The sequence below is a fragment of the Carcharhinus amblyrhynchos genome, unplaced genomic scaffold (genome assembly GCF_965287045.1).
Source record: "Carcharhinus amblyrhynchos unplaced genomic scaffold, sCarAmb.v2.hapA scaffold_44, whole genome shotgun sequence".
In the NCBI taxonomy this organism is placed as follows: Eukaryota; Metazoa; Chordata; class Chondrichthyes; order Carcharhiniformes; family Carcharhinidae; genus Carcharhinus; species Carcharhinus amblyrhynchos.
In genome coordinates, this window is record NW_027649785.1 from 2,236,813 (window position 1) to 2,262,855 (window position 26,043).

Genomic DNA, 26,043 nt, shown 5'->3' on the forward strand with positions numbered 1-26,043 from the left:
GGTGGCACAGTGGTTAGCACTGCTGCCTCACCGCACCTGGGACCCAGGTTCAATTCCCAGCTTGGGTCACTGTCTGTGCAGAATTTGCATATTCTCCTGTGTCTGCGTGGGTTTCCTCCGGATGCTCCAGTTTCCTCCCACAGTCCCAAAGGCAAGCTGGTTAGGTGCATATTGGCCATGCTAAATTCTCCCTCAGTGTACCCGAACAGGTGCTGAGTGTGGCGACTAGAGGAATTTCACAGTAACTTCATTGCAGTGTTAATGTAAGCCTACTTGTGACTAATAAATAAACTTTAAACTTTAAAATCTCCACCTCGGGTGGTGCAGGGACCTTGTTGCCCAAGTGCCCCTGTGGCTAGCCAGCACTGCTGGCTGGGGTGGGTGAGAGAGAGCCAGCGCCACCTTGTCCCTCCTTTAGGAGGAGGGAGTGTGGGGGTTTAAATGCTGTGGAGAAAACGGGAGAGAGGCAAAGCAGCAGCGAGGGAGTGGCTAAGAGAATCCTGTCCAGAACCGGCTCAGTGAGGTTGGAGAAAGGTATAAGGTCGGTAACACATTTTAAAATATTCAGCCGTGTGTCATTTGTACAGAGCTGGCGTTCTCCGCACACATTCACTGTGTCAGGAATGCCACTTTTCCAGGGATTACAGGGTTTAGCCAAAACGCACAGCGGATGCTTGCCATTGAAAATGCGCTTTTGTTCTTTATCACTCTGCAGGGAAATGGGAAAGGAAGCGATGTGTGTGTGTATAAATATTAATTAAACCCTAATTCTGATGCACTGGGGGTTTATTGATGGGGGTGGGAGCTGTATCTGCAATGTCTTGTGTCATTAACCCTCCCGGAGCTGAGCTGATTCTGACTCCTCCTGCTATCAATTATTCTATTTTTGGGGCAACCGAGTGAAGAGACAAGTCCCATCCCACCCTCCCCAGCCCCACCTCGGACTGAGCTAAATCCCCCTGAGACACAGTTGGGAGATATGAGCTAGTGCAAGGTGTTGTGATGAGGAGGGTTGATGCTGGGCCAAGTGATTTGTCCTTCAGAACAGCTCTGCATCAGCGCATTCCCTGTTTCCCAGGTTGGGACTGCAGGCTATACAGACAGAGCTGCTTCCACAGCCACTGAAAAGCGCTGTCATGATCCAACTTGGAGTCGTCCCCAGTCTGACAAAGGGTGAACATCGGGACAGAATTCTAACATTTGTTAGACGTGCTCCATTGTACAGCCATAGACTCCCTATAGTGCAGAAAGAGGCCTTTGGCCCATAATGGCTAATCCACCTAACCTACACATTTTAGGACACGAATTTAGCACAGTCAATCCCCTTAACCTACACACCTTTCAACTGTGGGAGGAATCCTGAGCATTTGGAGGAAACCCACACAGACAAGGGGAGAACGTGCAAACAGTCACCCAAGGCCAGAATTGAACCAATTGAATTGATCAGAAGTGGGGATGTCCGTGATGACATGTAACATTCACATCATGCAAGTGCCAAGCAAGGACCAACTCTGGCAAGAGAGAATCCAACCATATTCTCTACATTCAATGATATTACCATCAATAAATCCCCCATAATCAACATCCTGACAGTCACTAACAGTCAGAAGCTAAACCATAGGAACTTAGAAAATAGGAGTAGGCTATTCTTCAAGCCTGCTCTGCCATTCACGATGATCGTGGCTGATTGTACAAATGATCTCACCTTCCCCCAATATCCTTTGATTCCGTTTGCCCAAAGAGCTATATCTAAATCCTTGAAAACACACAATGTTTTGACCCCAACTGCTTTCTCTGTTAGGGAATTCCACAGGCTCACCACTCTCTGGTGAAGAAATTTCTCCTCATCTCAATCCTAAAATGTTTACCCTATATCCTTAGACTATGACCTCTCACTCTAGAAACCCCGACCACCGGGAACATCCTTCTCATATCTACCCTGTCTAGTCCTGTTAGAATTTTATAGGTTTCTATGAGACCATCCCCCCCATTCTTTTAAACCCAGCGAGTATAATCCTAAGCGACTCACTTTCTCCTCTTAAATCAGTCCTATCCTCCCAGGAATCAGTCTGGTAAACATTTTCTGCACTTCTTCTGTAACAAGACCATCCTTCCTCAAATTATGGGACCAAAAATGTACACAGTATTCCAGATGTGGCCTCACCAAGACCCTGTATTATTGCAGCAAGACATATCTGCTCCTGTACTTGAATCCTCTCACTGTGAAGGCCAACATACCATTTGCCTTTTTTGACACCAGCTGAACCTGCACGCTTATCTCTAGTAACTGGTGTATGAGGACACTCATATCATGTTGCACATTCACACATCACTTAATTTATAGCCATTCAGATAATAATCTGCCTTCCTGTTTCTGCTACCGAAGTGGATAACCTCACATTTATCCACATTATACTGTAATGCTTTTGCCCACGCAACTTGTCCAAATCATGCTGAAGCATTTCTGCATCCTCCTCACAGCTCACCGTCCCACAAAACTTTATGTCATCTGCAAATTTGGAGATAATTCCCTCATCTAAATCATTAATATATGTTGTGAATAGCTTGGGTCCCAGCACTGATCCCTGTAGTTACTACCTGCCATTTCAAAAAAGACCTGTTTATTCCTATTCTTCTTTTTCCTGTCTGCCACCCAGTTTTCCATTGCTCTCAGTACAGAACCAGACCAGATATATAAATTCTGTGGCTAGCAGAGCAGTTCCAACATAATTACAGAAGCCCAACACCATCCAGGTGCTAGTGTTCCCACACATCTGCGGCCCTTGTCCTTCCTGGTGGTTGAGGTCACGGCTTTGGAAGAAGCTCCCAAAGGAGCATAATTCTGAGTTATGCCTTGTCTGTCCACCATCTGCAAGGCACAAGTCAGAAGTGTGACAGAATGCTCTCCAGTTGCCTGAATGAGTTCAGCTTGAAAGAATCTCAAGATGCTTGACACCATCCAGGACAAAGCTTCCCACTTGATTGGCACCCCATCCACCACTTTAAACTCCCTCCATTGCACAATGCAGGTGGCATGGTGGGACAGTGGTTAGCACCGCTGCCTCACAGCACAAGGGATCCAGGTTTGATTCCACCCGTGGGTGACTGTGGGGAGTTTGCACGTTCTCCCCAAGCCTGAGTGGGTTTCCTCCAGGTGCTCAGGTTTCCTCCCACAGCTAAAAGATGTGCAGGTTAGGTGGCTTAGCCATGGTAAACATACGGGATTACAGAGGTGTGGAGATTACAGAGAAGCAATTTTCACAGTAATAAACTTTAAACTTAAGTTGGAGACTGGGCTGGGTAAGATGCTGTTTTGGAGAGTCGGTACAGGCTCTATGGGCTGAATGGCCTCCTGCGCTGCAGGATTCAGTGATTCTGTGGATTCTATAGTGTGTACACTGTGCAAGATGCAACGCAGTAACTCACTAAATTCGACAGCTCCTTCGAAACCTGCAACCTCTACAATTTAGAAGGACAAGGGCAGCAAATGCATGGGTACATCACCATCTGGATGGTGTCAAGCTTCTTGGGTTGTTGGAGCTTCACTCATTCAGGCAAGTGGGGAGTATTCTATCACAGTCCTGGCCACCATTAACTTCCCCTCCAAACCACACATCATCCTAACTTGGAAATATATTAGCCATTTCTTCATTGTTGCTGGGTCAAAATCCTGGAACTTCCTTCCGCACAGCACTGTGGACATGCCTACATCACATGGACTGCAGCAGTTCAAGATGGCAGCTCACCAGCACCTTCTGAAGGCAATTAGGGATGGGCAATAAATGCTGGCCTAGCCAGTGATGTCCACATCCCAAGAACAAATACAAAAGTCTTGAAGTCATTTCAGGACTGTGGGGAAAGAGCAGAGGTGCAGGACTAATTGGATAACTCTTTCGAGAGCAGAATAGCCTTGATATTTATTATCTGATTCTATTGAAAGGAGAAAAACAGCTTAGTATTTCAAATAAGAAAGTGGCAATTACCGACAAGCTTGCTGCATGCTTTATTTTCCAATATTTCCTTGGCTGCTAGACATCAATCTTGAGCAAGGTTTAATTTTAAAACGGATTAAATGTAAATCTACAGCATGTCACCATGATACTTATGTACATATGGGAAATCAGATTTGTAGCCAGGGGAATTAATTTTCTGGGTGGATGTTCAAATTAAAATTGGAATGGAAATGCAAAAATAACTGAAAGTGCAACCCACCAATCATCCTCTGCACAAGTTAATTTTAGATTTTTCTGCTTGGGAATCTCTCTGCCTTTTTTGATGCTATGCCCTCCCATTTCCCTGTTCTCCAAAATCAACTGAGAAGGTGACAAGCAATCTCCACCCAGGCCTCCATCAGTCTGGCTTCTTCTTGTTTTCTGGGATCTTGATGACTTCAATCCAGGGTTATCTTCATCGCCGATGATCCTATGACTTACTGTGCAGAATGTCTGGCCTCCCGTCAGTACGTCGCTGCATCACCGAGACTGACAATGATATTTCTATCGTGTTGACCAACAGAAGTTTCTGCTTGGCCACAGGTAGAATTATGTCAATAAATAAAAACAAATTACTGCGGGTGCTGAAACCTGAAACCAAAAGAGAAAATGCTGGAAAATCTCAGCAGGTCTGGCAGCACCTGTAAGGAGAGAAAAGAGCTGATGTTTGGATTCCAATTGTCCCTTTGTCAAAGAATTATGACAGCACTGCTTCAGCACATAGAGTAATTTTAATAGAAAACATCTAGTACAGAGTTTATATTCACTTAACTGTAATGACTTCAATCAGGCCATTGAGGTTGGCCTATTGGAATATGAACTCCCTGATTAGGCCATTTGATGAGCCAAGCAGGGAGTCTTTACCTTGTACTTAACTGGGAGTCCCAGTTCCTCTGACACCCTGGAGGTAGACTGCTGACAAGTAGCACTCTGTGTATTACTGTTAGAGTTGTAAATAAAGGGATTTTGGTGAAGAGACTTCTGCCTTCGCAGACTTAATACGTCAACAAGCATCAGTACACAAGGGTGCAGCATGGTGGCACAGTGGTTAGCACTGCTGCCTTACCCAGGGACCTGGGTTCAATTCCTGGCCTCAGGTCACTGTCTGTGCAGAGTCTCCTCGTGTCTGCGCTTCCTCCGGGTGTTCCGGTTTCCTCCTACAGTCCCCAAAGATTTGCTGGCTAGGTGCATTGGCCGTGCTAAATTCTCCCTCAGTGTACCCGAAGAGATGCCGGAGTGTGGCGGCGAGGGGATTTTCACAGTAACTTCATTGCAGTGTTAATGTAACACTGTGACTAATAAATAAACAAAGTAAAACATACGCAACTACCAAAAACACTACTTAGCTAATAAACTCGAGCAAACATGTACACACAGAAGTTCTGGTCTCACATAGCTTTGAGAGAGTCCAGAACTCTCCGCTCACCTGACGAAGGGGCAAACCCTGAAAGCTTGTGGGCTTACTATCAAATAAATTGGTTGGACTTTAACCTGGTGTTGTGAGACTTCTTACTGTTATTCCATTGTGCCAGAGGAGATCCTCGTTTTCTCCCATTGTGGCAGTGGAGACTCCTGGTTCCTACCATAGTGCCAGAGGAGACCCCTGTTTTCTATTGGGCATTCGGCCTCTGATCTTCAGGTAAGCGTTCTCCAAAATGGCCTTCACGACAAACTACAGCACAGTCACTGAGCAGAGACTGATAGCCAAGTTCCGCGTACAGGACGGCCTCAACCAGGATCTTGGGCTCATGTCACACTATCTGTAACCCCCACAACTTGCCTGGATTTGCAAAATCTCACTAACTATCCTGTCTGGAGACAACACACATCTCTTTAACCTGTGCTTAACACCTTTTAAGACTTGATTACCTGTAAAGACTCGCATTCCAACCATTATTTTATAAATTGAGTTAGTGTCTTTATATGCCCTGTTTGTGAACTGAAGTCCCAAGCACCTGACGAAGGAGCAGCGAGTGCTCCGAAAGCTAGTAGCTTTTGCTATCAAATAAACCTGTTGGACTTTAACCTGGTGTTGTGAGATATCTTACTGTGTGTACCCCAGTCCAATGCCGGCATCTCCACATCATCCTATCATAGTGCCAGAGGAGACTCTTGTTTTCTATTGTATTGTCAGAGGAGATTCCTGTTTCATAGAGTTATTGAGGTTTACAGCATGGAAACAGGCCCTTTGGCCCGACATGTCCATGCCACCCCTTTAACCCAAGCTAGTCCCAATTGCCTGCATTTGGCCCATATCCCTCTATACTCATCTTACCCATGTAACTGTCTAAATGCTTTTTAAAAGACAAAATTGTACCTGCCTATACTACTATCTCTGGCAGCTTGTTCCAGACACTCAACACCTTCCGTGTGAAAAAAATTGACCCTCTGAACCCTTTTGTATCTTTTCCCTCTCACCTTAAACCTATGCCCTCTAGTCTTACACTTCCCTACTTTTGGAAAAAGATATTGACCATCTAGCCGATCTTTGCCCTCATTATTTTATAGAGCTCTGTAAGATCACCTCTTAGCCTCCTATATTCCAGTGAAAAAAGTCCCAGTCTATCCAGCCTCTCCTTATAACTCAAACCATCAAATAACAGCCTAGTAAATCTTTTCTGCAGTCTTTCTAGTTTAATAGTATCCTTTCTATAATAGAGTGATGACCAGAACTGTACCTTACCAATGTCTTGTACAACTTCAACAAGACATCCCAACTCCTGTATTCAATGTTCTGACCAATGAAACAAAGCATGCCGAATGCCTTCTTCACCACTCTGTCCACCTGTGACTCCAATTTCAAGGAGCTATGAACATGTACCTCTAGATCTCTTTGTTCTGTAGCTCTGCCCAATGCCCTACCATTAACTGAGTAAGTCCTGCCCTGGTTTGATCTACCAAAATGCATCACCTCGTATTTATCTAAATTAAACTCCATATGCAATTCGTCAGCCCACTGGCCCAATTGATCAAGATCCCACTGCAATCCTAGATAACCTTCTTCACTGTCCACTATGCCACAAATCTTGGTGTCATCTGCAAACTTACTAACCATGCCTCCTAAATTCTCATCCAAACCATTAATATACATGACAAATAACAGTGGACCCAGCACTGACCCCTGAGGCACACCACTGGTCACAGGCCTCCAGTTTGAAAAACAACCCTCTACAACCATGTTCTGTCATCAATTTTGTATCCATTTAGACATCTCACCCTGGATCCTTTGAGATTTAACCTTATGCAGCAACCTACCATGCCGTACCTTGTCAAAGGCCTTGCTAAAGTCCATGTAAACAACATCAACTGCACTGCCCTCATCTACCTTCTTGAGTACCCCTTCAAAAAACTCAATCAAATTTGTGAGACATGATTTTCCACTCTCAAAGCATGCTGACTGCCCCTAATCAGTCCTTGTGTCTCTAAGTGCTTGTAGATCCTGTCTCTCAAGATAGCTTCAAATAACTTAACCACTACAGATGTGAGGCTCACTGGCCTGTTGTTCCCAGGCTTTTCCCTGCAGCCTTTCTTAAACAAAGGCCTAACATTTGCCACCCTCCAATCTTCAGGCACCTTACCTGTGACTATCGATGATTCAAATATCTCTGCTAGGGGACCTGCAATTTCCTCCCTAGCCTCCCACAGTGTCCTGGGATACACTTCATCAGGTTCTGGGGATTTATCTACCTTAATGCGCTTTAAGCCTTCCAGCACCTCCTTCTCTGTAATATGTACACTCCTCAAGACACCATTATTTATTTCCCCAAGTTCCCTAACATGCATGCTTTTCTCAACAGTGAATACTGAGGAGAAATATTCATTTAGGATCTCACCCATCTCTTGTGGATCCACATATAGATGACCTTGTTGATCCTTAAGAGGTCCTACCCTCTCCCAAGTTACTCTTTTGCCCTTTATGTATTCGTAGAAGCTCTTTGGATTCTCCTTTGCTTTATATGCCAAAACAATCTAGTGCCCCCTTTTTGCCCTCCTGATTTCTCTCTTAATTCTACTCCTAGACCCTCTATACTCTTCAAGGGATTCACTTGATCCTAGCTGTCTATGCATGTCATGTACCTCTTCTTCTTGACCAAGGCCTCAATATCCTGTGTCATCCAGGGTTCCCTACTTCAAACAGCCATGCCCTTCACTCTAAGCGGAATGTGCTGACCTTGAACCCTGGTTAACACACTTTTGAAAGTCTCCTACTTACCAGACTCCCTTTGCCTTCCCACAAACCCCCCCAATTAACTGTTGAAAATTCCTGCCTGGTACCATCAAAATTGGCCTTGCCCCAAATTAAAATTTTAACTTTTGGACCAGACCTATCATTCTCCATAGGTATCTTAAAGCTAATAGAATTATGGTCACTGGTCCCAAAGTGATCCCTCACTGACACTTCTGTCACCTGCCCATCCTTATTTCCCAAGAGGAGGTCAAGTTTTCCCCCTCTCTAGTCCGGCCATCCACATACTGAATGAGAAATTCCTCCTGAATGCAGTCAACAAATTTCTTTCCATCCAAGCCTCTAATATTATGGCTGTCCCAGTCAATGTTGGGAAAGTTAAAATCCCCTACTATTACCACCCTATTTTTCTTGGAGCTATCTGTAATCTTCTTACATACTTACTCCTCAATTTCCTACCGACTATTTGGGGATCTATGCTACAACCCTATCAAAGTGATTTCCCCATTCTTATTCCTCAGTTCTACCCAAAGAGACTCAATGGGCGAACCCGCGGATATACCCTCTCTCAGTACCGCCGTGATATTTTCCTTAATCAAAAATGAAACTCCCCTTCCTCTCTTTCCTTCTGTTTTATCTTTCCTATAGCATCTGTACCCTGGAACATTGAGCTGTTAATCCTATCCTTCCCGCAGCCATGTGTCAGTAATTGCTAAAATATTCCAGTCCCATGCCCTGAGTTCATCTGCCTTGCCCGTCAGGCCTCTTGCATAGAAATAAATGCAGTTTAATCTGGACTTCCTGTGCTCTCTTGCTTTTGCCTGATCTATCTAGTTCTAGGATTACTGTCACTGCCTTTACTATTTAATGTGCTCTCTTTAACTTCTGTGTTGTCCTCAACCTTCTCTTCTGTCTCCCTACTGTTTGGGGCACTCCCCACCCCAAACAAGATTAAACCCTCCTGAGTGGCTGTAGCAAATCTCCTGCCAGAATATTAGTCCCTCTCTAGTTCGGGGAGGGGAGGGGGAAGGGCGGTGGGGGGGACTATCATGGTGCCAGAGGAGACTCCTGTTTCCTACCATGGTCATGATGTGGAGATGCTGACGTTGGACTGGGGTAAACACAGTAAGAAGTCTCACGACGCCACGTTAAAGACCAACAGGTTTATTTGGTAGCAAAAGTCACTAGCTTTCAGAGCGCTCGTTTCGTCAGGTAAGTGGGAGTTCTGTTCACAAACAGGGCATATAAAGACACAAACTCAATTTACAGAATAATGGTTGGAATGCAAGTCTTTACAGGTAATCAAGTCTTAAAGATACAGACAATGTGAGTGGACAGAGCGTTAAGCACAGGTTAAAGAGTGGTTCAATGGTATTGTCAGGTTAAATGGTATTGTCTCCCGACAGGACAATTAGTGAGATTTTGCAAGCCCACGCAAAAGGCCGAATGCCCGTGACCAAGAGGAAGAGAACACTCTTGCCTAGTGATTGTCGAGCGGTGTTTATTCATCCATTGTCATAGTGTGTGTATGGTCTCCCCATTACACCATGCCTTGGGACATCCTTTCCTGCAGCGTATCAGGTAGACAATGTTGGCTGAGTTGCAAGAGTATGTACCATGTACCTGGTGGATGGTGTTCTCACGTGAGATGACGGCATCGGTGTCGATGATCCGGTACATCTTGCAGAGGTTGCTGTGGCAGGGCTGTGTGGTCACTGTTCTCATGAAGGCTGGGTAGTTTGCTGTGGCAATGCTCTGTTTGAGGTGGTGCGGTTGTTTGAAGGCAAGAAGTGGAAATGTGGGGATGGCCTTGGTGAGATGTTTGTCATCATCAATGACATGTTGAAGGCTCCAGAGAAGATGTCATCATCAATGACATGTTGAAGGCTCCAGAGAAGATGTCTCTGCTCCGGGGAAGTACTTGACGACGAAGGGTACTCTGTCCGCCGTGTCTCGTGTTTGTCTTCTGAGGAGGTTGGTGCGGTTTTTCACGTGGCATGTCGGAACTGTTGATCAATGAGTCGAACGCCATATCCTGTTCTTATGAGGGCATCTTTCAGTGTCTGGAGGTGTCTGTTGCGATCCTCCTCATCTGAGCAGATCCTGTGTGTACGGAGGGCTTGTCCGTAGGGGATGGTTTCTTTAACATGTTTAGGGTGGAAGCTGGAAAGTGGAGCATCGTGAGGTTATCTGTGGGCTTGCGTTACAGTGAGGTGCTGAGGTGACCGTCCTTGATGGAGATGCATGTGTCCAAGATTCCGGAGAATAGTCCATGGTGAGTCTGATGGTGAGATTGAACTTGTTGATGTCGTCATATAGTTGTTTCAGTGATTGTTCACCATGAGTCCAAAGGAAGAAAATGTCATTGCTGTATCTAGTGTATAGCGTCGGTTGAAGGTCCTGTGCAGTGAAGAAGTCTTGTTCAAGCCTGTGCATGAAGATGTTGTCATATTGAGGTGCAAATTTGGTCCCCTGGCTGTTCCGTGTGTCTGGATGAAGAACTGGTTGTTGAAGGTGAAGACATTGTGGACGAGTTGTAAAATTGTATCTGGAGACTGGCAGTTGTCGGCGTTGAGTACTGAGGCAGTTGCAGCAATGCCATCGTCGCAGGGAATGCTGGTGTAGAGTGCCAAGACATCCATTGTGACAGGGAGTGCTCCTGGTTCAACTGCTCCATGTGCGCTGAGTTTCTGTAGGAAATCCGTAGTGTCGCGACAAAAGCTGGGGGTTCTTTGTACAATTCAGGATGCCCTCGACGTAGCCGGAGAGGTTCTTGCACGGGGTCCCATTGCCTGATGCGATGGGATGGCCAGGTATGTTTGCCTTATGTATATTTGAATACACAATATCTTTGAATTGCCTTGTGCCTCCCAAAGATGCACAAGGCAAACACAATTGGCTGTCCCGTCGTGTCAGGCAATGGTGCCAGAGAGAACTCCTGTTTCCCATCACAGTAAGAAGTCTCACAACACCAGGTAAAAGTCCAACAGGTTTATTTGATAGCACAAGCTTTCAGAGGACTGCTCCTTCTTCAGGTGACTGACTCACCTGAAGAAGGAGTGACACTCTGAAAGCTTATGCTACCAAATAAACCTGTTGGACTTTAACCTGTGTTTACCCCAGTCCAACAACGGCATCTCCATATAATCCTAGCATCAAGCCAGAGGAGACTCCCATTTCCTATCATAAAGCCTGAGGAGTCTCCTGTTTCCCATCACATGCTAGAGGAGACCCTTGTTTCCATAATACCATAAGACATAGGAGCAGAATTAGGCCACAGGGCCCATTCAATCATGGCTGATATTTTTCTCATCCCCATTCTCCTGCCTTTTCCCCATAACCTCTGATCCCTTTGTTAATCAAGAACCTATCTATCTCTGTCTTAAAGACACTCAATGACCTGGCCCCCACAGCCTTCTGCGGAAAGAGTTCCACAGATTTGCCACTCGCTGGCGGAAGAAATTCTTCCCCATCTCTGTTTTAAAGGTTTGTCCCTTTAGCCTGAGGTTGTGCCCTCTGGTTCTAGTTTTGCCTACTAGTGGAAACGTGCTCACCACGACCACTCTATCCAGGCCTCACAGTATCCTGTAAGTTTCAATAAGATCCCCCACCCCATCCTTCTAAACTCCAATGAGTACGACCCAGAGTCCTCAACTGTTCCTCATACGACAAGCTCTTCATTCTTGTGAACCTCTTCTGGACCCTTTCCAAGGCCAGCACATCATTGCTTAGATATGGGGCCCAAAACTGCTCGCGTTACTCCAAATGGGGTCTGACCGGAACCTTATACAGACTCTGAAGTACATTCTCCTGTTTCCTGCCATAGTGCCAGAGGAGACTTCTGTTTCCTATCTTAGTGCCTGCAGTTGGACCTTATATGAGGGGACAGCTTAATATCTCATCCGAAAGATAATACCTCAGACAGTGTGGCCCTCCCATTGGTACTGCCCTGGAATTTCAGCTTGGATTTTGTACTGAAGTCCGTGAGTTGGGAACCTATGGACTCAGCCAAGAATATTACCAACTGAACCACAGCTGATGTTTATAGATCAGATGATACACAACACTCATGAAGGACATCTTGAATTCAAATGTAAACCTCACTGGCTTTGGATCAGAAGATTGTGGGACTATACCTCTCTCCAAGATAATTGAATACAAAACCTAGGGTGACAAGACTGTACAGAAATGAGGAAACTCACTGTCAGAGGTACTGCCCTCATAGAGTCAGACAGTCAGAGAGTTGTATAGTGCAGAAAAGGCCCTTCGGCCCATCAAATCTGCACTGACAATATCTACCACTTAAGACGTGCTAATCCCATTTTCCTGCACTTGTCTTGTATCCTTGAATGTTAGATATTTCAGTTGCTCATCCAAATATTTTTTAAAGGTTGTGAGGTTTCCAGCTTCCGCTACCTTCCCAGACAGCGCATTGCAGACTCCCACCACCCTCTGAGTGAAAATAAATTCTCAAATCACCTACCCCCAACCTAAAACTATTCCCCTCTCATGATTGACCCCTCAACCAAGGGATACAGCTGCTCCTTACTCACCTTGTCCATACCCCTCATACTCTTACACACCTTGACCATGTCCCCCCTCAGCCTTCTCTACTCTAAAGAAAACAACACCAGGTTAAAGTCAACCAATTTATTTGATAGTAAACCCACAAACTTTCGGGGTTTGTCCCTTCGTCAGGTGAATGGAGAGATCCGGCCTCAGACAGAGCGTATAACAGCACACACAGTTTATAGATTACTGATTAGAATGCGAGTCTTTACAACTAACCTGCTATTCAAGTCTTAAAGATGCAGACAATGTGAGTGGAAAGACCATGAGGCATAGATTAAAGAGATGTGTATTGTCTCCAGACAGGACAGTAAGTGAGGTTTTGCAAACCCAGGCAAGTCATAGGGGTTATAGATAGTGCGACATGAACCCAAGATCCCGGTTGAGGCCGTCCTCATGTGTGTGGAACTTGGCTATCAGTCTCTGCTCAGCGACTCTGCGCTGTGTGTCATGAAGGCCGCCTTGGAAAACGCTTACCCAAAGGTCAGAGACCGAATGCCCATGACCACTGAAGTGTTTGCCGACGGGAAGGGAACGGTCTTGCCTGGTGATTGTTGAGCGATGTTCGTTCATCCATTGTCTTAGTGTCTGCATGGTCTCCTCAATGTACCATGCTTCGGGACACCCTTTCCTGCAGTGTATCAGGTAGACAACGTTGTTCGAGTTGCAAGAGTATGTACTGTGTACCTGGTGGATGGTGTTCTCACCTATGATGATGTCATCCATTTCGATGGCCTGGCATGTCTTGCAGAGGTTGCTGTGACAGGGTTGTGTGGTGTTGTGGTCACTGTTCTCCTAAAGGCTGGGTACTTTGCTGCGAACAATGGTCTGTTTGAGGATGTGCGGTTGTTTGAAGGCAAGAAGTGTGGGTGTGGGAATGGCCCTGGCGAGATGTTCGTCTCCATCAATGATGTGTTGAAGACTCTGGAGAAGATGTCGTAGCTTCTCCGCTCTGGGGAAGTACTGGACGATGAAGGGTACTCTGTCCACCGTGTCCTGTGTTTGTCTTCTGAGGAGGTCGGTGCGGTTTTTTGCTGTGGCGTGTTGGAACTGTCAATCGATGAGTCGAGCGCCATATCCTGTTCTTATGAGGGCATCTTTTATGAGGGCAGACAGGAGGTGTCTGTCACGATCCTCCTCATTTGACCCTGGAAACTAAAATAGAATACGTATTCTCAACTTGCGCTCAGGACGCAGACCAGCTGCGAAACTCTGCCAAGCTGATGAGACAAAGAAACTACTCCATCTACATGCACACCAAGAACAGGAAACTTGAAAAACTCAGCATCACCAACAGCACTAAAATACCCCCAATGGTATTGGACTTTCGGTGACTTTTCTGCTGTCATTTGGGAGTATTTTAGTGCTGTCCTTTGGGAGGATTTTGCTGCTATCTTTTGAGAGTATTTTTGTGCCCTCCTTTGGGAATATTTTGGTGCCATGCTTTGAAAGTATTTTAGTACCATCCTTTGGGAATAGTTTTATGTTGTACTTTGGGAGTATTTCAGTGCTGTCCTTTGGGAGTATTTTAGTGCTATCATTTGGGAGTATTTTAATGCTGTCTTCTTGGAGTATTGCTGTTCTTTCAGAATATATTTCAGAGTATATTAATGCTATCTTTTGGAGGTATTTTAGCACTGTTGTTTGGGAGCATTTTAGTACTGTTGTATGGAAGTACTATAATGCCCTCCTTTGGGAGCATTTTGGTGCCCTCCTCTGGGAGTATTTTAGTGCCTCCCTTTGGGAGTATTTTAGTGCCGTCCTTAGGGAGTATGTTAGTGCTGTCCTTTGGGAGTATTTTAGTGCAATTCTTTGGGAGTGCCACAGTGCCCTCCTTTCATTGTCTTTAGTTCTGATCTTTGGGAGTATTTTAGTACTGTTCTTTGGAAATATTGTAGTGCCCACCTTTGGAAATATTTTAGTGCTGTCCTTTGGGAGTATTTTAGTGCTGTCTGTTGGGAGTATTTTAGTGCTGTCCGTTAGGGGTATTTTAGTGCTGTCCTTTGGGAGTATTTCAGTGCTGTCCTTTGGGAGTATTTCAGTGCTGTCCTTTGGGAGTATTTCAGTGCTGTCCTTTGGGAGTATTTCAGTACTGTCTGTTGGTAGGATTTTAGTGCTGTCCTGTAGGATTATTTCAGTGCTGTCCTTTGGGAGTATCTTAGTGCTGACCTTTGGGAGTATTTTAGTGCTGTCCTTTAGGAGTATTGTGGTGCCCTACTGGCTATTTTTGTGCCACACTTTGGGAGTACTGTAGTGCCCTCGTTTGAGAGTGTACTCGTGCCCTTATTTGGGAGTATTTTAGTGCCCTCCTTTGGGATTACTTTAGTGTCCCGTTTTGGGAGTATTTTGGTGCTGTCCTTTGTGAGTATTTTTGTGCTCGCATTATGAGTATTTTAGTGCTGTTCTTTGGGAATATTTCAATGCCCTCATTGGGAATATTTATTGCTGCCGTTTGGGAGTATTTTTGTGCTGTCCTTTGTGTGTATTTTACTGTTGTGCTTTTGGAGTATTTTAGTGCCTTCGCTAATATTTTCTTGCTGTCCTTTGGGTCTATTTTAATCTTGTGCTTTGGAAGTATTTCAGTGCTATCCTTTGAGAGCGTATTAATGTCATCCTTTGGGAATACTTTAGTGCCCTCCTTTTGGAGTATACTCGCGCCCTCCTTTGGGAGTATTTTAATGAGATATTTTAGTGCTGCCCTAGTGCTGTTCTTTTGGAGTATTTCTGTGTCCTCATTTGGGAGTTTTTAGTGCTTTCCTTTGGGAGTTTTTTAATGCCCACCTATTGGAGTATTTTAGTACCTCCCTTTTGGAGTATTTTAGTGTCATTCTTTGGGAATATTTTAGTGCCCACCTTTGGGAGTATTTTAGTGTCACTCCTTGGGAATATTTTAGTGCTGTCCTTTGGGAGTATTTTAGTGCTGTTCTTTTGGAGTATTTTTGTACCCTCATTTGGGAGTGTTTTAGTGCCTCCCTCTGGGAGTATTTTAGTACCCCTCTTTGAGAGTATTTTATTGCCCTCCTTAGGGAGTATTTTAATGCCCCCCTCTAGGAGTATTTTAGTGCCCTCCTTAGTGAGTGTTTTAGTGCCCCCCTTTAGGAGTATTTTAGTGCCCTCCTTTGGGAGTATTTTGGTGCCCTCCTTAAGGAGTATTTTAGTCCCCTCCTTTTGGAGTAGTGCTGTCCTTCTGGGTTATTTTAGTGCCCTCCTTTCAGAATATTTTAATGCTATCCTTGGGTGTATTTTTTGCCCTCCTTTGGGAGTATTTTAGTGCCATCCTTTGGGAGTATTTTAGTACCGTCCTTTGGGAGTATTTTAGTGCTGTCCTTTGGGAGTATTTTAGTGCTGTCCTTTGAGTAGTTTAGTGCTGTCCTTTGGGAGTATTTCATTGCTGTCCTTTGGGAGTATTTCATTGCTGTTCTTTGGGAGTACTTCAGTGCTGTCCTTTGGTGTCTTTTAGTGCAGTCCTTTGAGTGTATTTCAGTGCTCTCCTTTGGGAGAATCTTAGTGCCGTCTTTTGGGAATATTTTAGTGTCCTGCTTTGGGAGTATTTTAGTGCCCTCCTTTGAGAGTATTTTAGTGCTCTCCTTTGGAAGTATTTTAGTGCTGACCTTTCGGAGTGTTTTAGTGCTGTCTTTTGGGAGTATTTTAATCCTGTCCTTTGGGAGTATTTTGGTTCTGTTTGGGAATATTTTAGTGCCCTCCTTTGGGAGTATTTCAGTGTTAAACATAGAACATAGAACATTACAGCGCAGAACAGGCCCTTCGGCCCACGATGTTGCGCCGACCAGCTTTTTAAAAAGAAACACTAACCCACTAATCTAAACCAATCCCATTTCGTCCATAAACCTATCCACAGATCTCTTAAACGCCCCCAAACTAGGTGCATTTACAACTGCAGCTGGCAGGGCATTCCAGTCCCTCACCACCCTCTGGGTAAAGAACCTACCCCTGACATCAGTCCTATAACTACCCCCCCTTAATTTAAAGTCGTGCCCCCTCGTGCTAGCTTTCTCCATCCTAGGAAAAAGGCTATCACTATCTACCCTGTCTAAACCTCTAATCATCTTATATGTTTCAATAAGGTCCCCTCTTAGCCGCCTTCTTTCCAGCGAAAACAACCCCAAATCTCTCAGTCTCTCCTCATAGGATCTCCCCACCATACCAGGCAACATCCTGGTAAACCTCCTCTGCACCCTCTCCAAAGCCTCTACATCCTTCCTGTAATGTGGGGACCAGAACTGCACACAATACTCCAAGTGCGGCCGCACCAGAGTTGTGTACAGTTGCATCATGACGCTGCGACTCCTAAATTCAATCCCCCTACCAATAAACACCAAAACACCGTATGCCTTCTTAACAACCTTATCTACTTGATTCCCAACTTTCAGGGATCTATGTACACATACACCTAGATCCCTCTGCTCCTCCACACTATTCAAAGTCCTTTTGGAGTATTTTAGTTCCCTCCTTTGGGAGTATTTTAGTGCTGACCTTTAAGAGTATTTTATTGCCGTCGCTTGGGAGTATTTTGGGGCTATCGTTTGGGAGTATTTTAGTGCTGTCCTTTGGGAGTTTTTTTGGTGCTGTGCTCCAGGGTGTCTGTGTCAGTCAATTTGAGGCTTTGTTAGGAACAAAGGATCAAACAGCTATAAAATGGGCATCCATGAGGTGCTCTGGGCCATCAGCAGCAGCAGAATTTTACTCCACCACAATGGCCCAGCATACCTCCCACTCCACTACTGCCAGCAAGCCATGGGATCAACCTGGTTCAATGAGGAGTGTAGGAAGGAGCACCACCAGACATACTTAAAAGTGAGGTGTCAACCTGGTGAAGTTATAACACGGGACTATTTCCATGCCAAATAATATAAGCAGCAAGAAATAGCGCTAAACAATTCCACAACTAAACGATCAGGTCTATGCTGTGCTGTCCTCCCACATCCAGCCATGAATGATGGTGGACAATTGAGCAACCCACTGGAGGAGAAAGCTCCGTAAATATCCCCATCCTCAATGATGTAGGAGCCCAGCACATCAGTGCAAAAGGTAAAGCTGAAGCATTTGCAACAATCTTCAGCCAGAAGTACCGAATGGGATCCATCTTGGCCTCCACCGGAGATTCCCAGCGGTACAGATAAGATGTCAGTCTTCAGCCAATCCCATTCACTCCACATGATATCAAGAAACAGCTGAAGGCACTGGATACTGCAAAGACTGTAGACCTTGACAATATTCCAGAAATAGTACTGGAATTCCTCCTCAACTGTGTTTTAAATTGGCAATCCCTTACTCTGAGATTATGCCCTCGGGTCCTAGACTCTCCCACAAGAAGAAACAACACAGAACGTAGAACATAGAACAGTACAGCACAGTACAGACCCTTCGGCCCTCGATGTTGTGCCGAGCTATGTCTGAACCCAAGTTATCCCACTCCCTATCATTCTGGTGTGCTTCATGGGCCTATCCAATAACCGCTTGAAAGTTCCCAAAGTGTTCGACTCCATTATCACAGCAGGCAGTGCATTCCACACCCTAACCACTCTCTGAGTAAAGAATCTACCTCGGACATCCTATATCTCCCACCATGAACCTTATAGTTCATGAACCTTATAGCTCCCTAGTAACAGCTACATCCACCTGATCTCTCTATTTCTCCACGTTCCTCAGAACCCTGCCGTTGACCCTGTAATCCGAATTCAAGTTTGTCCTACCAAAATGAATCATCTCGCACTTATCAGGGTTAAACTCCATCTACCACTTTTCTGCCCAGCTCTGCATCCTATCAATGTCTCTTTGCAGCCTACAAGAGCTCTCCACCTCATCCACTACTCCACCAATCTTGGTGTCATCAGCAAATTTACTAACCCACCCTTCAGCCCCTTCTCCCAAGTCATTGATAAAAATCACAAATAGCAGAGGACCCAGCACTGATCCCTGTGGTACACCGCTGGTAACTGGCCTCCAGTCTGAAAATTTTCCTTCCACCACCACCCTCTGTCTTCTATGAGATACTAAGAAGTCTCACAACACCAGGTTAAAGTCCAAAAGTGACTTCTATGAGACAGCTAGTGTCCAATCGGCCAAATTTCCTTCTAACCTACACCTCCTTACTTTCTTCATGAGCCTACCATGGGGAACCTCATCAAATGCCTTACTAAAATCTATGTATACGACATCAACTGCTCTACTTTCATCTACACAGAGTTACATCCTCAAAGAATTCAATCAAATTTGTGAGGCAAGACTTACCCCTCACGGAACTGTGCTGACTATCCCAGATTAAACTATATCTTTGCAAATGGTCATAAATCCTATCTCGCAGGAGCAATAAATCCTATCTCTCAGGACCTCTCACCATCTACCCTGACAAATATATATTGCTGAAAGGAAAGCAGATTGAATATTAGTAATACTTTGTAGATGAATAAAGACGAAAGCAAGCAGCTAATGGTGGGAAATAGGCATCCATTAAGCGCACAGACAGCAGAGAATTGTATGATAAGAGAAAATAAGAAGAGATTAGAAGAGAATTGGTGCAACAATTAGGAAGACAAGGCGAAAGGACAAATTTAAATTATCAGGGAACATAAAATAGTGAAATACTTTACAGGCACATCAATAACAGAAGGAAAGCTGTAATGGAACTGGACCATTAGGAATAGATAGGATAATACCCAACTAACAATAGATGACAGGAATATTAAATAATTTGCTTTGACATTTAAGAGGGTGCTAGAACAACCACGGGTGGCACAGTGGTTAGCATGATTGCCCCACAGCACTAAGCACCAAAGTTCGATTCCTGGCTTGGATCATTGTCTATGCACGTGTCTGCATGGGTTTCCTCCAGGTTCTCCGGTTTCCTCCCACTGGTTAGGTTCATTGACCCAAACAGGTGCTGAAGTGTGGTGGCTAGGGGAATTTCACAGTATCTTCATTGCAGTGTTAATGTAAGCCTTACCTGTGAATAATGAATAAACTTTAAACTTAGATACAACACTGAATGTTGAGATAAGTAGATATTGAAACCAATAAAAGGGATGTACTGAACAAAATAAACAGCTCAAAAAGATAAACATCCAGATCGGGATGGATTTCAAAAAACAAAGAAGAAAAACAAAGAAAATTACAGCATGGGTACAGACCCTTCGGCCCTCCAAGTCTGCACTGACAATGCTGTCCGACTTAACTAAAACCCCCTACCCTTCCGGGGACATATCCCTCTATTCCCATCTTATTCATGTACTTGTCAAGATGCCCCTTAAAAGTCACTACCATATCCGCTTCCACTACCTCCCTGGCAATGAGTTCCAGACAGCCACAATTCTCTGTGTAAAAAATCTGCCTTGTACATCATCTTTAAATTTTGCCCCTTGCACCTTAAACAAATGCTCCCGAGTAATTGACCCTTCCACTTGGGAAAAAGTTTCTGATTATCCACTCTGTCCACGCCTCTCATAATCTTGCAGGCTTCAATCAGGTCTCCCCTCAATCTCTGTTGCTCCAGTGAGAACAAACCAATTTTCTCCAACCTCTCCTCATAGCTAATACCCTCCATACCAGGCAACATCCTGGTAAATCTCTTCTGTACCCTCTCCAAAGCCTCCATACCCTTCTGGAAGTATGGCGGCCAGAATTGAACACTATATTCCAAGTGCGGCCTAACAAAGGTTTATAAAGCTGCGACATGACTTGCCAATTTTTAAACTCAGTTCCCTGGCTGATGAAGGCAAGCATGCCATATGCCTTCTTGACTACCTTCTCCACGTGCATCGCCACTTTCAGTGACCTGTGTACATGTACACCCAGATCCCTCTGCCTATCAATACTCTTAAGGGTTCTGCCATTTACCGTATATTTCCTATTTGTGTTAGCCCTTCCAAAATGAATTACCTCACATTTGTCCAGATTAAACTCCATCTGCCATCTCTTTGCCCAAGTCGCCAGCTGATCTATATCCCACTGTATCCTCTGATGGTTCTCATTGCTATCTGCAAATCCACCAACCTTTGTGTCGTCCGCAAACTTACTAATCATTCTAGTTACATTTTCCTCCAAATCATTTATATATATTACAAACAGCAAAGGTCTCAGCACTGATCCCTGAGGAACGCCACTTGTCACAGCCCTCCATTCAGAAACACATCCTTCCACTGCTACACTCTGTCTTCTTTGACTGAGCCAGTTTTGTATCCACCTTGCCAGCTCACCTCTGATCCCATACGACTTCACCTTTTGCAGCAGCCTGCCATGTGAGATCTTGTCAAAACCTTACTGAAGTCCATGTAGACAACATCCACTGCCCTACCCTCATTAATCATCTTCGTCACTTCCTCGAAAATCTTGATTAAGTTCGTGAGACACAACCTCCCTTTCACAAAACCACGTTGCCTCTCACTAATACGTCCACTTATTTCCAAGTGGGAATAAATCCTGTCTCGAAGAATCCTCTCCAATAATTTCCCTACCACTGATGTAAGGCTCACCGGCCTGTAATTACCTGGATTATTCTTGCTAATCTTCTTAAACAAAGGACAACATTGGCTATTCTCCAATCCTTTGGGATCCCCCCTGTAGCCAGTGAGGATACAAAGATTTCTCTCAAGGCCCCAGTAATTTCCTCACATTATACATATTATTGTTCACATATCATTCACATATTATAAAAGGATTACAGGAAGAAATAACAGACATATTACTACTCATATTTAATAATTCAGGAGAAAGAGATGTTTTTAAAAAATCTTACATGGGACATTAGTATCACTAGTAATTTATTGCCCATACCCAATTTGTCTGATTTATTAGGTTATTTCAGAGGGCAGTTAAGAGTCAGTCACATTGCTGTGGGTCTACAGTCGCATGAAGGCCAGACCAGGTAAGGACGACAGTTTCCTTCTATGTGGGACACTAGCGAATCAGATGGATTTGTATAGAATCATAAAAACCTGACAATGCAGAAAGAGGCCATTTGGCCCATCAAGTCTGCACCGACCACAATCCCACCCAGGCCCTACCCCCATATCCTACATATTTACCCGCTAATCCCCCTAACCTATGCATCTCAGGACACTAAGGGGCAATTTTAGCGTGGCCAATCAACCTAACCTGCACATCTTTGGAGTGTGAGAGGAAACTGGAGCACCCAGAGAAAACCCACGCAGACACGGGGAAAATGTGCAAACTCCAAATTTGTACAACAATAAGTGATAGTTGTGTCAATAACAGTAATAGTCACTATTACTAAATAAATTACTGCAGATGTTGCATTCTCTCAGATGCTGCCAGAGATTTTCCAGCATTTTCTCCTTTGGTCACTATTACTGAGACTAGCTTCATATTCCAGATTTATTAATTGAATTTAAATTCTACCAGCTGCCACAGTGGGATTTGAACCCATGTCCCCAGATGATGAGTCTGAGCCTCTGGATTACTAGTCTAGTGACAGTGCTACTTCCATGTCCATCTATAGTGTTCAAGGTCTGGGGACAGCTAATGGAATCCCTATATTTAAGAAGGGGAACATGTCCAGGGAATTGTAGACTAGGCAGTTTAATACCAATGTGAGGAGAAATAATGGCACCTTTACTGAGAAGAGAGTAGAAGTACACCTAAGAGATGAGAAATCTAAATAATAGTCAGCATAGATTTAGGAAGGAGACGCCAGTTTATTGATTTTTCAAGGAGGTGGTATATAATAGGAATGTGATAGATGTAATTTATCGGAGTTTTCAAAAAACATTTGATAAGGTGCCACACCATGTGCCACATTTTATGGAGACGTGGGGAGGGGGATGTGAGCAGAAACGTAGTGTGGTGGACAGTCCTCCCCAGGGAACGCACCACATGGGGACATGTAAAATTCAACCCAATGTCTTTGAGGCAGTAAAATGTCCCAAAACACTTTGCATGGATGACTGTCAGTCAAAATGGTGGTTAGCATTGTTGCTTCATAGCTCCAGGGACCTGGGTTCAATTCTTGGCTCGGGTTGCTGTCTGTGTGGAGTTTGCACATTCTTCTCGTGTCTGTGTGGGTTTTCTCTGGGTGCTCCGGTTTCCTCCCACAGTCCAAAGATGTGCGGGTTAGGTTGATTGGCCATGCTAAAATTGCCCTTTAGTGTACTAGGATGTTAGGTTAGTGGGTAAATATGTAGGGATATGGGGGTGGGGCCTGGGTGGGATTGTAGTCAGTGCAGACTCGATGGGCCGAAGGGCCTCTTTCTGCATGTAGGGTTCTATGATGATTCTATGATAATGATAATAGACTAATAAAAGTGGCAGAATCGTTTGTGAGGGTGGGAATAAAACGTAAGTATTCAGAGTAGCTAAAGAGAAGGGTCAGTGCTGGGATCACTTCTGTTCAGAATTTAAAACTAACAATTTGGGCTTTGGAATTAAAAAGTACAATTTCTGAATTTAAGGATTGATGTCAGGTGGAGGGGTGGGTAGTGCAATATTGACTGTAACAAATTGCAGGAGGACACTAATGAACTTGCATTATGGGCAAATAATTAGCAAATGGTAGTCAACATAGATAAATATGAGGTATATATTTCAGTAGGAAGTCATTTATTATTTGGGAGGTATATGTCTAGATGGGGGAGAAGAACAAAAGGATCTCAAGGTACAAGTACACCAAATGCTTCAAATTGGGCCGTAGGTTAGAAAGGCCATAAAAAAAACAAACCAAGCACTAGGCTTCATTTCTAGAAGGATAGAATTGAAAAGTAGGTGAGCTATGCTGAACCTGCATCAAATCTTAAGTTTCTACATACAGTTCTGGTTGTCGTTTTATAACTAGGATTCAGGGGCGTTGGAAAGATTGAAGAGAGAAGATTTTCAAGGAAATACCAGAAATAGTTGTGTACACATATCAAGACAGGTTGGTCTTTTTTCTCTTAAAAAGAGAAGGTTGAGTGGGTGATCTAAATGATGAAAGACTTGATAGAGTGGATACAGTGTGTTCCCTCTTGTGGGGTAGAACATAACGAGAGGCTATCGATATAACCTAATCATCAAGAAATCCAACACAGAGTGATTAGAATGTGGAACTTGCTACCTCAGGGACGGATTGAAGTGAATAGTACCGATGGAAGAAATTAAACAAATATGAGGGCGTTGTGGACTGTGGGGGTGGAATCAATTTAAATTGCCCTGATTTTCCTGCTCTGTACCCATCTGTAAACAGAAATGTATTTTTTTTCATTCTTATTCCCACCCCCGCCCCCACCCCCCACATCCTTCCACTGTGGCATATTGTTCCCAATCATTGCATTTGGCACGTCTCATTCTGCTATTAATAACTTGCACAACAAACCCAAGGTAATATTAAATAAAAAGAGTTGGTTTATTTTTACACACTCACACAAGGGGGGTTTTGCAGCGTCACCTCTTTTGCACTCATACAGTAAATGTTAGAATGTAACTGAATGCAGCTGTATAGGGCATTGGTGAGGCCGCAGCTGGAGTACTGTGTGCAGTTTTGGTTGCTGTACTTACGCAAGGATATTTTGGCCTTGGAGGGAGTGCAGAGGAGGTTTACTAGGCTGATACCGGAGTTGAGGGGGTTGAGCTATGAGGAGAGGCTGAATAAACTAGGCTTGTACTCGTTAGAGTTTAGAAGAATGAGGGGAGATCTCATTGAGACGTATAAGATGATGAATGGGATAGATAGGATAGAGGTGGAGAGACTCTTCCCGCTCAGAAAGGACAGTAGGACTAGGGGGCACAGCCTCAAGATAAAGGGGGGGGTGGTTTAGAACGGAGTTGAGGAGGAACTTCTTCACTCAAAGGGTGGTGAATCTCTGGAATTCTCTGCCCATTGAAGTGGTGGAGGCTGCTTCGCTAAATATTATTAAGATGCGGGTTGATGGGTTTTTGATAAGCGAGGGGATTAAGGGTTATGGGGAGAGGGCGGGAAAGTGGAACTGAGCCATGACAGATCAGCCATGATCTTATTGAATGGCGGGGCAGGCTCGAAGGGCTGGATGGCCTACTTCTGCTCCTATTTCTTATGTTCTTATGTAACTGGTGACAACTTTGTGTTGGATATAATGTTGCCAATGGTAATAAGATTTAAGAGTCAGCTGACCCAATAAACCATGGAACCAATTACATAATGATATAATAGTCAACTGACCAGCTGACTCACTATAATAAGAACCTTTGTAGAACTGTGGGAGCTTGGAGTGGCCCAGGTCGAGGCTCCAAGTTTGGAGTAATGATGTTTCTTTATTAAACTCTTTCTTTGATTTATAAGTTGGAGTAAATTTTGTTGTATTTTTATTGACTGCATTTGAAGAGTTATTTCTGATGAAATAATAAATGAGGGATAAGGAAGTGAAAGAGGGCTTAGGGCACAACCACAATAAAATATAAGTAGGTATTTTGCATGCGTCCAGAACAAGAAATCAACTGGACTGTTCCTTTAGGGAGAAGATGGCGATTGTTATCTGACTTTCCAGAGTGAGATTTCAACTACGGGAGTAGCATGTAGAGTATGTCAGCCAGGAAGCACAAGTTCCAAGATTCCAGCAGTTGGCAGGTTTGATGAGGGTCCAAGTTTTTTCTGCTCCCACCAACTTGATGGCAGACAGCACTGTTCAGATTGGAGGTCAAACAGTAACTGACGGAGTTCAGTTCCAATGGACATTATGACAGTGCAGCTTGAGGAGAAGTCGTGTGACATACATTCCACCATCACTTTGAAGTGGGTGTATTCCTCTGGTCAAAATCTGAGGGCGATCAATTGGCATAAAGATTCCTTTTGTCCAAGGAGACACTGTTTTCAGGTTATAACTGAAACTCTCTTGGGTGAAACCATTGTATTAGAACAATTACTCATTAGACAATTAGCACCATTATTGGAGATTAGGACCTGTGAAAGTTGGCTGGAGCAGACCCCATCTGCGGGGTGTTGGCTGGGCTGGAAGGTTTATGCTAAGCAAGGAGTGTTACATTCCAATCATTTGAAGTGTTAGCCTTTGTTAACTTTTGACACTACTGGACACCAGATGTGACCAGATGATGATATCTTGTCAGCTCAACAACTGTCCATTCTGAAAAGCACAGAAAGTTCACTTTATAAAGTAGTCCAGCTGATGAATATATTATGTCCAATATATGTATATTGAACCATGACAAGGCTAGGGAATAGAGAGTTACAATGATGCTAGATCTAGATGAGGAAAGATGAGAGGAGGCTCGGGTGAAGCATATATCCTAGGATGGACTGTTTGGGCTGAATGGCCTTTTTCTGTGCCTAGTATCCTATGTAATCTCATCCGAGGAGTT

The 26,043-nt window shown here is 44.2% G+C and overlaps 1 protein-coding gene across 1 annotated transcript in view; it reads left to right on the forward strand.

The window, feature by feature from the left end:
- Window positions 1–452: 452 nt before the first annotated feature.
- The window catches only part of LOC145337171 (synaptosomal-associated protein 25), a 233,163-nt gene continuing 207,572 nt past the window's right edge, over window positions 453–26,043 (forward strand). The window contains exon 1 of the mRNA XM_080181962.1: window positions 453–541. The gene's annotated coding sequence lies outside the window, so the exon portion shown is untranslated. The remainder of the gene's footprint in view (window positions 542–26,043) is intronic.